This window comes from Pyxicephalus adspersus, chromosome 4 (genome assembly GCF_032062135.1).
Source record: "Pyxicephalus adspersus chromosome 4, UCB_Pads_2.0, whole genome shotgun sequence".
Lineage (NCBI taxonomy): Eukaryota > Metazoa > Chordata > Amphibia > Anura > Pyxicephalidae > Pyxicephalus > Pyxicephalus adspersus.
This window is the reverse complement of record NC_092861.1, coordinates 79,179,056-79,193,613: the sequence shown is the minus strand read 5'-3', so window position 1 is coordinate 79,193,613 and position 14,558 is coordinate 79,179,056. Positions and strand designations below refer to the sequence as shown.

The following is a 14,558-nucleotide window of genomic DNA, read 5'->3' as shown; positions in this document are numbered from 1 at the left end:
CTCTAGGATTCCTGTGATCACTGCAATGTTAATATTAGTGTTAATACATTTAGATTTATCATTATAAATCTATATATATGCTCTAGGACTCCTGTGACCATTGTAATGTTTATTCCTAGTCTTTCCGTTTATTGTTTTACTATAAATCTATGTATAATCCTCTAGGATTCCTGCAATTATTGCAATATGCTTATTTGTGTGTATATTAACATCTTCTTACTATAAATCTAAATATTTTTCTATAAAAATCCTGTGATCACTGCCGGTTTGTCATTTGTGTTCACTTTTACCTGTGTTACTATAAATCTCTGTATTTTTTCCCTAGGATTCCTTTTTATAATGTTAGCTCAGTAGAGGAGTCAGGCTGCTGATGAGGACAAAGAGATGTTACAGTCTGGTTTCTATAGCAACAGAAGATGGTGTAGTTATAACCAAAATACTTAATAATATCCAAACTGTATTGTTGGAGCCCTGATTTTATTTCTTTAAATCTATAGAAGCCTTGTAAACCTGTAATATACACATGATCCCGGAATGATTCCATGATCCGTGTGCTGTGTGTCATCTATGTGCACACTATGCTTACACTTTGGTAGTGACATTTTTTTTTTTGGCTCAGCAGCTGAGAGGAAGGGACACAACACACAGGCCTCATTTTCTGCATGTAAAATGTGTGTGTTCTTTAAAAGCTAGTGGTTGGCTGGTTTTCCGGACATGATGTGGTTGAATCTGTCATCGTAATGGAAATTCATTGCTGTAGCTATGGTAAATCGAGTTTTCTGCCTGTGCTGAATGCATTAGTCTAATGAGATGTTTGCAGCTGGAGAGCTGAGCTGCTGGAGACTTCCAGCTTGCTAGCAGTCAGGGAGAAGATGGCTTTTGCAAGGGTCTGTGTGCATGTGCTGGCAATCATCTGTCCTTCAAGTCATAACATCAGCTTTCTGTAAAGGCTCTGACAACTGTTCTGCACAAAAAGTCTAAGGTAAGAAGACAATATTTCTGTTCTCTGCTCTCCATTGCTTTGCACAGTCTCCCCTGATGCAGAATTGTATGCTGTGAACAGGCACAGTGCTATATGTATTGGTAGAAAATGATAGCCTGTTTTACTATATTCTGTACATTCTCCATGCTCTGACATGACATCAATCATACATGATGCCAAGCATTTACTATATTTGATAAATTTTTTTAATAATGTTTGAAAATTTAAATGCAGGAAGGTGTTATCGAATATGAATGTATAGAGTAGCCAGCTGTCTATGTCTAATGTATATCTCTGTCAATCAAGAAGGCTAAATTGTCAATGTGCATAATAATAAACCAAACCCTGCAATAAAATGTTTCTGTTTTTGATGCAGTTGGAGATGGAGGCTGCATTGCATTAAAGATACATCAGTATGATCAGTATTAAATTGTCAGGGTTTTATAAAGCAGCTGATTTTGCAGTTAAGCTGTGTTATTTGGACTTTATTGCATAAGGACTGAAATCAATTTTCTAGTACACCATCCTAGGAAGAGAGCAATCTTTCCTAAGGTAGGAGCTGAATTGCCAGCCAGGTTCTGCAATAATAGTGCCACTTTGCACAGTCAGGTCTACTTCCAAGTGTCATAAGCATTGCATATCAGCATGATTGGTTCTGTCTCTTCCACAGAAGGATTATATCTCCCTGGACATGGCCTTTTAAAGGGATTTCATATCCAACCGATCAGTTGATTGTTTGTCTGTGTACAGCAATTTTCTAGTTTCTAGTAATCTCAAGCAATGCAGCTTGATTCTATTATTTTCATAAACCCTTGTGTTTTAGTGCATTGGGGGAGGGGTGGTAAAATGCCTTTTTTTTTAAAGCAGATCCTATAATTATTTATATGTTAGCTTTATCTAGTTGTCAGTATTGTTAGCTCCTGTGAGGTTGCACCCATAATCAGTTTGACATGGTTATGAGGATGACAGAAGTTGGACCTGTGGCCAGCTCAGATGGTAAAGATGGCTGGAACATTTGTGGTTTGCTTATGCTGCAACATTTGTTTGCACATTTATTTCAACTTTATATTCTTGTGTAGAACAACATGTCCATTTGTAGGTGAAAAGGCAGTGCAATGCTTGTATAAAATTGACCAACAAAATCCCAAAATCAAGTTGATAGGGCAGGTTATTTAGTTAAATGAATGGATACATTGTAATTGTAGCCAAACTAAATGTTTTTGGAGGTAGGAGACTGTTTGCAATGCAATGTTGTAAAAACAATGCTATTTCTTACACTAAAATTGTTGGTCATGTCATATTGTTGTATGTCAGTAATGTTTTTATAAATTTATTTTTATAATCGTGCCTGTATTACTTTTATCATTATTAGTAGCTATAGAATACAGTGCAGAGCATGTAATGAACATGTAGGGGCTGTTATTATTAGGATTCAGACTGAATACTATTAATAACAACCCCTAATTTAGAATAATTGTTGCTTAACAAAACCTATTTAATATATATGTATGTGTGTCTGTATATATATATATATATATATATATATATATATATATATTAGGTTTTGTTAAGCAAACATTATTCTAAATTAGGGGCCAAATGTATTGGTAAGCACATATAATATTCTGTATACAATATACATTCACTGCCTGTACATACAAATACTGTGGTTCATCTCATTATTTAAAATTCCAAATGACTATACAAATTACTATCCAGATAGAAAAGGTTTTTAATGAATGTCCTTGGCTGTGTCGCTTGGCAGTATATCACAAATTCACATAATATACACAGAATATGCAAACTCACATCCAGTATCCTAGCAACGCAAAATAGCGTAATGTCATCCCAATAGTAATGCATTTAAGAAGAGCATGTATAGAGAAAAGGGAATTTCACTCAATGAGCATCAACACAGCACTATTTTATTGTTGATGGCATACAATATAATAGATAAAAATGAAATTTTACAGGTCACCCAGAGTGCTTTGCAATGTTTGCAGCTGTACGTTGTAACCTGTGTTTTATGTCTCTGCTGGAACTACCTCTTTAAAAATTGTGTAGCAGTGGGGTGGTTATCATTGTAACCACAACATTTAGAACTAAAAAGTGTAGGCAGCAAAAGACTGATATGTTCCCCCTGTGGTAACCGAAACCTGACTGTCACTGACAAAGAAATAGAAGAGTTTGACTAATTAGCAAAGGAAGACCTCAATTAGCCTTTCTGGTGCTCTCACAAATTACTAGCATCATTTATAACATGTTAATATTTACTCTTTGTTAACTCCTTAAGGGTTATCATGCGTGCATAGTGCTTTACAAAGGGTCTGTCTGGGAGCCTTTCAGCTCCTTTCTTTCTTAGTCTTGTTTTTTCCCTTAAAACAGGCAATTTAACAAAATTATATTAAAACATTAAATAATACAGTTTCTAGGAAGAGTGTGAGACATGGCTGATTAACCTGCCATCTAAAATAATAAAGAATTCTACTATAATTACCAGGGCCCAAATGTCATCAGTCTGAATAACAGCTTTTCTGACTTAAGGGCAGGAAGATAATTGAAGATTGTGATTGAAAATATACATAGTTTTAATTACATTTTGTATCCTATGCTGATGGTTATGCTTTCGTTTTAATACTTTAAAATTATCTGTCCTGAACGCTAGTTGTAATAGAAAGCCATGTACTAAACATGAATATGCTCACAAACATTTTAATATGCCTGCCACAAAGCTGTGTAACTAAAATGGAGCAAATGTTAAAAAAATGACACAGCTATAGGGCAAAGTCTCTAAAATTCAAGTATTGGTGCTGAAACATGTCTCTAAAGAGCTTGGAAATGCCCCCAAACCCCCTAACATCCCTCACTGTCAGTTTTGCAACAAAGAATTAAATAAAAGACATGGTAAGTTGGAGGGGATGGGTCCAAACCTGACTTTTAAAGCTAAAAGCAAATTTGTAGACAATATCAGTAGCCTAAATCTGTTCTTGGTTCTGTTTAAGTAGTTTTGTGCAATTTTTCATTACCCATTTATTTTTGGGACAAGTTTATACTAATATACTAAGTTTACTATAGACCAGCAGCCTCTCTGTCTATGGGTGGCCCTGCATTGGACTGTTTTATAGACACAGGGAATTGTAGTAGTGGTGCTATTTCCATATTATAGGCTTGTTGCAGATTGAATGTTAAGCAAAACCTCTTTGTTTCCATATGAAAAGGTTTTAAATCTAATGAGAAGGAAAAACTTCCTTAATTTTTTGAATAAACTTCAAGTTTGGCCCACGACTTTGTCTAAGTTTTTAATTTGGGCCCTCTGTATATTTGAGTTTGACACCCCTGACCTATATGGTCCAGCAATGCATGAATGGATTTCTTAAAATCATTTGCTATTAGTTAGCAAATGTTTTCAATCCTGGACCAGATCCATTCTAGGTTTCCTGGATCAACCCGTCTATATTCTACAGTCTTAAAAAGCTTTATTAAATCAGGCCCAATGAATATTAGTATTTAGAGGATGTTTGACACTAAGGTTACATGTGCATGTGGTTTGTGTGCATGTGGTTTGTCTTTACTGTACTGTAAAGCCAAGTCCTGTTAACCAGGAGGCGAACCCAGAACTATTCTGCACGTCAGCATACCAAGTGCCAAAAAGGGGGTAATACAAATATAAAATACTGACATGATGTCTTTATTATTTTTTGAGTCATTGACCTAGAACAAATATGCAGCATGTGAAATCGAAACCTAATCTATTTATTGGTTCCAGAACAGTAACTCAGAAATGATTAAAGCTTTAAGATTAGCATACAAGGTAATGGCAGCTAGCTTTTTCAGGAAAAACTATTGTTTGCAGCCTGTAAACTGACCCTTTAAAGGTTAGCTTTAAAGCAGAACTGCCAGTAAAAATATCAAAATTTAAATTAAAATTTGGCTTCATTCAAGAAAGTTTACTGCTGTACTGTTTCTGTTGTTTGATGGCCATTGGTCAGCATCATTCAACTCACTTCCTCTGAGCCTAGATCATTCTAGATTCATTGGAGGCTGTTACTGGTTAGTTAAAGAAGAAGCGGCATGAGATCATATTTCTGTCACTCTTTTCTTTGTCACTATTTTCTGTTTGATCAGCATGCTTCTTGTCAGCACATAAACTTATTGGCTCCTTGTATTGCTACTTCTTTTTCTCCCATTGCAACCCTTCAGTCCTTTAGTACAAGAGACTACAGGAGACTGGTACTAGGTCAAATTCAGGTACTTACACAGCCTGAATTTTAAAGTACATTTATTATGCAATAATGATCACAAGGCTTTAATAATTTGTCTGCCCACAGTTTACAATAGAACCTGGTTCCTGGACGGTTATCAACAACATGGTTGGCAGAATTCCTATTGACTGGTGGTTGTTAGGGGTGGTAAGACTTACTTTAGTAACAGACTCCTCTTGCAACATTTTCTAAACATTGGCTAATTGGGTATGCAGAAAGTGGCCTTGAGCTTATATGGAACCACACTCACAAACCAGAACAGTATCCCTATAAAATCAATCAGGTTTCACCATTTTCCAAAATTTAATACAGAAAACAGATATTTGATTGGTGGCTATGAGCTGTGGTTGTATTCACATAGTTCAATAATTTTGCACAATAAAAGAAGTGTTTTTTTTTTCTAATATGTGATGTCAAATATGGCCTTTTTACATTTCTGCTGAATGGGCTTTTTTCCAGCTGTGTTTTGGTGATGGGATTATCCTTTATATTGAAACTTGCTACACTGACCACACGAATACCAAATAAAATGAGTGCTGCATTATTGTGTAATGTTTCATAATTAGTGTGGATCTATGAAATCCATTAATCCTGTTCATGTTCCCTATTTTATGTGTATAATATTTGCATATAAATAAGAGCAATTCTTTGTTGTGCAAGGGGAGGTTCACAATAAGCCTTCACCTGGGACCAGAACTATTGATTTCCAATATGAATGTTGGGTATTATACTATGTTCCTCAATCTACTTCTTTAATAGTAAGAGTACAGTGTTTCTTTATGTATTACTTTCCTCGGCAAAAGTTATTTCAGTATGTTTAGGTATCTTCATGTTAGTTGGGGAAAAGCAGGTCCTTGCTGTGAAAAACTTTTTTTTTTCTAAGCCTCATTACAAAACACTTTATTTACAAAATAAAAACAGTAAAGTTTATGAATATCTTTTGGCCTTAATTAAAATATAGTTAAAACTCCAATCTGGGTAATATGTGCACATGTATATGCAAGGATCTTAAAAAATGATGTTGCAGATTCTTACCTGTTACTGTTCTAATAAAAATAGTTGTGTGTTTGAATATGCCCTTTCCACAATAATTCCTGAATAGAAGTTCTTTGCTATGGTCAGCTAGTGCTCGTTTGGTTTAATGAGAAAAACTGCAGTGTCTGCATCCCTTTGGAAGTATTAACCCATACTCAACAAAACTAAAATACCTTTTGCAGAGGATGCCTAAAATTTGACTTGTATGTTAGTGCAGACTTCTGAGAAAACTATCTAGACAATCTCCTAGACAGGAAATTACATTTCTGTGGACTTCTTCAAATAGCGATATTGCATTGAATTTTTGACAGTTTATTTGAAGAATACAGCAACAACAGCATAATTTACATAATCATTTCTATATGATATTATTTTTTTTTTCACAAGATTAGAATGACTTTGTAATGCACATTAGCAGATGTAGAACAATAATAGTAAAGTAAACCTTTGTACATACTGTACACACTATTATCCTGACACAGCTTGAACAAATATCCAGCTCTATAGCTCATAAGCACAAGCTTCGCTATTTAGCATTTTTGCATTGCAGCAGCTTTTCTTAGGCCCCACTACAATTTACAGAGACAGATTTTTTTCACTTGTGAGGGAGAAAAGCTAAAAAGGCTCTACTTTTACACTTTGTTATGTAAAAACCACACAAATGCAGAATCCTTAAGACATAGCAGGTCACAAATATTTTGGGAGCAAAATCTAGGGCTTTAGTTTTTACAAAAATAATAATGTGGTCAATCAGGAAGATTGTTCACTTTTTCTATGTAACTCAACCTAAAATTTAAAAAAAAATATTATTATTATTATTATTATTTATAATAATAAACAGGATTTATATAGCACCAACATAATATGCAGCGCTGTACATTAAATGGGGGTTGCAAATGACAGACTTATACAGACAGTGATACAGGAGGAGAGGATCCTGCCCCATAGAGCTTACAATCTAGTATTCTCCCAAAACAGGATACTTATTTATTAACAACAAAAGTGATGAAAACAAAACCTGAAAATAGCCCTGTGAATGAGGAGATTCATGGTGTCAGTAATTAAGTGTATAATGTACAAAAACAGATTAAACAATATAGGACATTTAGCAAAATGCTCATTTGATTATGTCTAAGGCTACGTACACACGTGCAATAATTGTCGTTAGAAAACGAACAATTAACGACTGATCAACAATTATTCAAGATTATTTTGAACTTTGCACGATTCTGTACATGCTCTAACGATACGATCGTTCAAAGATAATCAAGTAATGTACACACACTAGTTACGATCATTTGCAATATGCAGGAAGTGACGTGTACCAGAGAAAGTGTAGCGCACAAACATCCACGATCACTGAACGACCGTTCTCACAATAGATAGTTCGCTTTTTTTGTTAATGTATTGGATATTCGGTCGATAATCGTTTCAATAATTTCCAACCATAATTTTTGCATGTGTGTATGTAGCCTAAACGTAATAGTACAGTTGATAGGCTGGTTGTAGGTACATAGCAGACTTAGTTCAGGTTGCAGTTTTCCTGGCTGATCACTATTATTTTTCCTTTTTTTATTTGCACAACCTGATAGTCATCATTGAATTCTTGTATTTGTTCTCAAGTAGTTAGGGAGCCCATAAATCTCCAACCAGTAAGATCCAATCTTTAAATGATTCCGATCTGTTTTAAATATCTATGTGACCGTGCTGACAAACAGAAATTGCACATGTACAGATAACACATTTGTCCTGTTCTCTATAGTGATTTTTCAGAGGACAGATGCAGTCAATATTGTCACCTACAGAAGATTATAGTACTTAGTTCAGGATGTGTATACTCAACACCTTCATGTTTAAAGTAATGCGTAATGTAGATGAAGGTTTACTTGTTTTTCTTTTTACCCAGCAGGTAGAGTACATTGAGGTGTGGTTCAGGTCGTGATATTAGGATGCATTTTTAATGTCATGTCTCTCATTTATCGCTTTTAATACCTGCAAATGGTTAGTAACTGGTTATGCCAAAATGTGTGCATTGTTAGATATTGCTGCATTCTTCTATAATGTTAAATATTTTTAGTTTTGCTTTTAGATATTTGATATAGGTACAAATAAATCAAATGTAGAAAAATATATAAAAATGCCTTAACATGATATAATTTTTTGTCAGTGTGGAAATAAGCTCTGTTTTATTAATATTATGGTTATCAAGATAGGACAACGTTTTTTATAGGGCTTTTTACATTTTGCTTGTCTGTAACCTAACTGAATTTCATAAGATATGGAGATCACTTAATTGCCATAGTGGTTGTAGGGGCAAGAGTTAGCAGGTGTAGTACATAAAAAAAACCACATATGGCCATAATACCCTAATGCTTGGTAAGCCAATTCTTTTTTTTTAAGAATAGTTAAGTGATTGATTGGTAATAGTATTAACACCCAGAAATAAAATTTTCTACTCCGGCCATTGAAAGAATGAGCAGAAGTTTAGTAGTTTGGTTGGCCAACCCGCCTTCAGATGGGTACATTTTACTGAGCTACACAAAAGAAGGGCAAAAAGGAAATGCTGTGTGTAGGCATGATGTACCCCTTCATCTTGTCCCCTGAAATCAATGTTTGTGCACGCGTATCAACTCCCTTACACCCCCAATGGTAAAAAACCATCAAACTGGTTTGATTGTCATCAAACTGGTTGGTTTGGTGCTGGACTTCACACATCACTTCACTTTAGACTACTGTGTTACTAAATAAGCAAGGATGTTTGTCCTATTTTTCTCTTGTTGAAAATGTTTTTTTACAGCAAAAGAAATGTAATTCCTAAAAAAATATATTCCTGAACAATGCAACGTGTCCTTGCATATGTATCAATTTGTATAAGTGAATGATGTATAGGCAGATCTTCAGAAACTGTAAGCAGCAGTCAAGAACAATAATCTCAAGGGTCATCACTTCCTACTGTTATAATCACAAGTGGTCCTTCTCTTTGCTCAACAAATGCTTATGAATCTTGACAATGCTCGTGAATCTATGGTATATGACATGATGCTGTACAATACTGTACAATATAGGCCATGAAGCTTTCAGTAGCTAGGATCCTGATTATATTTGTCGCTTGCTGTGGTGCTTGAATGAATAAAAATCTATCATGTGTGTATTAGCTCTGCTTACCAACACTGCAGTGCAGCATAATGATCTACAGCTTTTGGAAAAATGCTTTGTGGGTCTGGGAAAAGACTGTCTCTTTCATGAACATTATAGAATGTGACGCACATCTTATGTGACATTTAAGTAATTCTTTAAACAGTTATTCCCATGTAAAATAAAACAGGTATACCGTACATACATTTAGGCAATTGAAAAAATGTTTTCAGTGTCTCCTAGCTTTAATAATAATTATCAAATGAGCAGCCCTTTTGGTTTTACCCATACAGGCCAGTTCCCAAACGGTTTGATATGTGGCTTTAATACCGGCACACTAGGAGACATTGCTGTTGGCATGTAGATGATAGATACAAGGTATGACATGTTGTCAGAATGGGTTCTGGAATGTATTAGTTTAATTAAGAAGTGCCCATCTTCAGAATAGGGGGCTAACCTGTTATATGTTGTTACACTTGTAAATTAATTTTATAGCATTTATGCACAGTTTTTTTTTTTGTTACACTACAGATAAAAGCAAAGCTTCAAGGAATCAAGAGCAACCAAACAAATTGTAGCAAACCATTGTTAATATAGGCAGGCTATAAAAAAAACTAATTTTTTTTCTTTGTCACTGAAGATTACTGTAGCTTTCTCTTTGCCTTATAAAATATAGACCTGCAGTACTTTATAGTTTGCTTTTACAGCATAAATAATGTAAGTACATGATGTTTTTCTGGCTGCTTTATAAACAAATGTCATGACAAAAAACTAATGAACAGCTCTTTTTTCATTTCATAAAATAGACTTTGGTGTTTTACTGCTATTTTCTAATGGCCATTTATTGAGTTCACGTAGGCTACAACAATTTATAACTATAGTATGTGTATATATTTTCTAAACATAGTCTTCTTACAGTCTCATGTGATAAATCAATTTTTTTTACAGATTGTATCATCTTTATTAGCATTTTTACTCAGCTGAGAATAGGAAATTGATAAATATGCACATTAAAACGACTGCCACCTGCTAAAGCCCACAATCTGCTTGTAAAATTATATGTATTAACTACAGCATGTATATTTTGTTCATTTATTGTGCATTTCCAGGAAGCAGAAGGTGTTATGGCATGGTAGTATTGGGGTAAAGTGGGAGAATAGAACACAATACAAGTGAGCTGTCAGGCCCAATTCTTGGATTACCGACATAAATTGCAGTCTAGACTCTAGAGCAGTAAGGAGACACACAGCTCTCTATATTTAAACAAAAAGCTAGAACAATGGAGTATTAAAACTATGTGCCCTTACAGTTCCCCCCATCAGGTCTAGGTGTACTGGTGTTAAATAGTAAAACTGCCTTTTTTTAGCGTACCTGCATTTACGAGTCTTAGGCTGAATTCACACTGGCAGTGAGGTTTTGGTGTGTTTACCTATCAGTGGCAGCCCCATAATGAATGAATAGGTGTGGCAGTAAGGGGAACTAGTACCGCTCACTGACGCCAGCTGTCACATGTGCAGACGCTGGTTCTTTAGGAATCAAAAACTGCCGTGTGTTTGTTCAAGCAGCTGGCAAGATACCAGTCATGGGGAGCCGCATGGAATCGCAGGTGTGAAACTGCCATTTAAATGAACATGTTGGGACAAAAATATGGAAGATAACATTATAGATTTGGTTTTCATAGATGCAAGGTTGCTGAACTGATTATGAAATATACACCTAATAAATTGCTGATTTGAATTAAGCATGAAGACAGTGGAATCTAAAAAGCTTAAACTTTTATTTTGGTAGGCCTAATACTGATCAGTGATTCATTAGCGAATGAAGGAAGGTTCAGAAAGATATTCATGATATATGAAGGAAGGTTCAGAAAGATATTCATGATATATGAAGGAAGGTTCAGAAAGATATGCATGTTTTCATGGTTCCCATTCTTTCAGGTCATTGTATATCTAGTAGTAGTTAGTCACATTCAACTGGACTTGTTCTTGTAACATTACAGGATTAAGTCAAGTAGAATGTGACTAACTACTACTAGATAACATATATGTAATGAAAAATTCAAATCAGTTGAAGAGAGATACTTGGAAAGATATCCAAGAATAAATAGAGAACTACATAAAACCTGGGCTTTTAAGAGTACTAAATAGTTTGATTTATAAAACTGTTACACATGTTAGGAAATGCCCTGTTTCAGCAATTGAAAACCCAGTTTAACCCTACATATTAAATAAATATACATATTCATATTTAACAAAGATGAGAAGCCATGTATGGAAATTTAAGTAAACTCCATGATTTGTTAGCTTGTAGAGCCACCTTAAACAGCAATAACTTGAAATAATAATTTTCTATATGACTTTATAAGTCTCTTGTATCATTGTGGAGGATGTTTGGCCCACTCTGCTTTAGAACATTGCTTCAGTTTATTAAGTTATGGGGTAATTCTGTTATGCACACAAGTCACAAGTCTCACAAGTAACTCCTCTAGTCACTCCACAGCATTAATTGAGTTGAGATCTGATAATTGTTTTGTGTCATAACCCAAGTTGAGCCAAGTTAGCTGTCATATAAATGGCTTCACATTTGGCCCTAGAACACTTGGAAGAATTTTAGGACCTGCTAAGGACCAGATGATTTGTCCTGAGACGCAAAACCTTAGCATTAGAAGAGAATGTACTTTCTTTTTGGCTTTTTCTTTCATGGTGTTTTCATGTACAGAACTTGTTTTTTGTTTGGATGTTGGATGTATAAACCCTGTTTAAAACACATGGGTGATTTATCTCTTTGTGTTTATTGGCAGGCACCCCTTACTCTAAATGTCCCTCTTTATAAGTGCTGTAGTCTTCCCGAACAATGTAGCAGCTGTCCAGTGATTAACTGCATGTGTATACTGCATTGACTAATGCAGAAATTGTTTTGTTTTTGCAAGACCAGAGTTTAAAAAAGTCTTTAAACAACCATTAGGCATGTTTATCTTTCATGAAACTAATATCAGCGAAACAAATATCTGTCATTAATTCTCCCCAACCAGTAATACTTCCTAAAAACAATAATTATGTGAAGGCCCCAGTTAGTATTATGTAAAAGAACTTACAATAAACTGCACTTTTATAAACTCATTCATTTTCTTTTTTGGCAAGTCAGCCTGTCAATCTTATGCTAGCCATATTGTATGCAATATTTTCAATCAATTAGACAAAGATGTCAAATCGATGAAAAATTGCTGAGAAAAGTGTTTTTCTATTTTTTAGTTTCATCAATCATTGTGACATGGCAGCTTTATTAAAACGTGAAACAAATACATATCTATTTAGTTACATATGCTTATTTATTGTATGGATTAAATGTTAGGAGCTATTCTTACTTTTATTCACAATCATTATAAAATATTGGATTTGTAATGGTCCAGTAGGGGCATTATTAAAATATGGCTCTGATCTTACCTTATGTTTCATGCCAATGAATAGGTAGAATCAGAGTTGTGCTGGTAAATGCCAAAGCGGAGAATGTAATAGTAACAAACTATACGTTTCTAAAGTAACAGATGTCTGGCTCTCAGTATCCTGGGAAAATTGAATTTGATGGGCCAGATATGACCGTAGTATTAAATAATAATATCCCCATCAAGTAGTAACCATGTCAGTGAACTCCTAATGCCAAACAAGCAATATCATTTTTTGGTTAGTTCTTCAAGATTAATGTGCAAAACAAACATTTGGGAAAGAATGGCAAAGGTTTTAATAAGTATCCATGGAAACTCTCGAACACTATAGTCTGACTTTGTGAGTATCTTTCCAAGGGCTTATCAACTGCTAATTTGGTTAGTTTTTTTGTTGCCTCTTTGTAGAGATGATAACTGCATATTATAACTCATCATAACTCATATAATTGATTATAATCATCATCTTGTCTTATTCTTTTCACCTATTCCCATATAATCTACCTAACAAGTCACATGATTGGTGTCAGACAAAATAAAAAAATAGAAAAGGAAAAAAAGATAAACAATGGGGATTTTACTCCCTACACAATATATATATATATATATATATTATATATATTGCATTTTAGATTTTAGACACATCCAGGAATGCTCATCCACCATGTTCTCCCCTTTCTGTTCTTTTCTGCTGGCCTCCCCATTACTACTGTATATATACCAGTATTGTGTGAATGGGCCAAAGTCCTTAAGGCTGCACTGAATGGTGCTCATGTTATAAAATGTGAGCATCATTCAGTGCAATAGTAGAGCATGGGTTGTGGGATCATGCTGCATCACATTGTGGGTTCATGGCAGTCTTTGCTCAAAAGTGACTTATATGATGCTGGCAGAAAGATTTAGGACACATATTAAAACAAAATAATTACTGCAGGTGACATCTCAGTTTGAATCTTTATTCCCCCCCACCAAGGTCATTATGACTGAATCAATCTTGTATTTTACTTTTTTATGTTGAAAGCAGCTGGTGGTATACAGCCTTCCGGCTTGGTTTTGTGTCTTTTTGAGACATCCATCTAGTTTTGGTTACACAGAAACCTAAAAAGCACATAACATTCACAATAATTGTACCATCATGGATATAATTTAAGAATCATTTTAGATTTTCCTATTCACATGTTTTATGTTTTTAACTGGGTTTAGGGTACTTGAGTTTTAATGCAAAAATCATTCAAATTGTACAAAACAGTGGAACTGATTTTCCTCCACTTAATCTGTTAGCTGTGATGGTACATACCCCTGAACTTTGTATGATACTTGTACTAATGTCCTTGCATTTATATATTGAAAACAAATTAAAATCACATTGGTGGAACATTGTTGATTTAATTTTTTTTTTACTAAACAAGCAATAATTGTTGCTGTATACTTTTAATCAAAAATTTTATTTTAAAGTAATTTAGAAATGGTATTAACTGAAGATTTAGCCTTGTAGTGCATATTGATTTTCTAATGTATTAAAGCCCATGCCAGACAGCGTGGCTTTACCATGTTTGCATTTTTCTGATTGCATTTATATTTAAGTGGATCTATGTTCAAACATTTATAGCAACACCAATACAATGCTCAATGAGGAGTTCTCTAAAGTTAAATATTATTAATTTCTGGGTTCCTATAAGAGTGATTATTATTATTAATATTATTA

The 14,558-nt window shown here is 34.4% G+C and overlaps 1 protein-coding gene across 4 annotated transcripts in view; it reads left to right on the top strand.

Annotated features, from left to right (window-relative positions):
• Positions 1-569: 569 nt before the first annotated feature.
• The window catches only part of SCML4 (Scm polycomb group protein like 4), a 62,124-nt gene continuing 48,135 nt past the window's right edge, over positions 570-14,558 (top strand). The window contains exon 1 of one of the 4 annotated variants that reach the window (XR_011920359.1): positions 570-982. The gene's annotated coding sequence lies outside the window, so the exon portion shown is untranslated. The remainder of the gene's footprint in view (positions 983-14,558) is intronic. The other 3 variants (XM_072408724.1, XM_072408726.1, XM_072408727.1) reach the window with 3 other exon arrangements.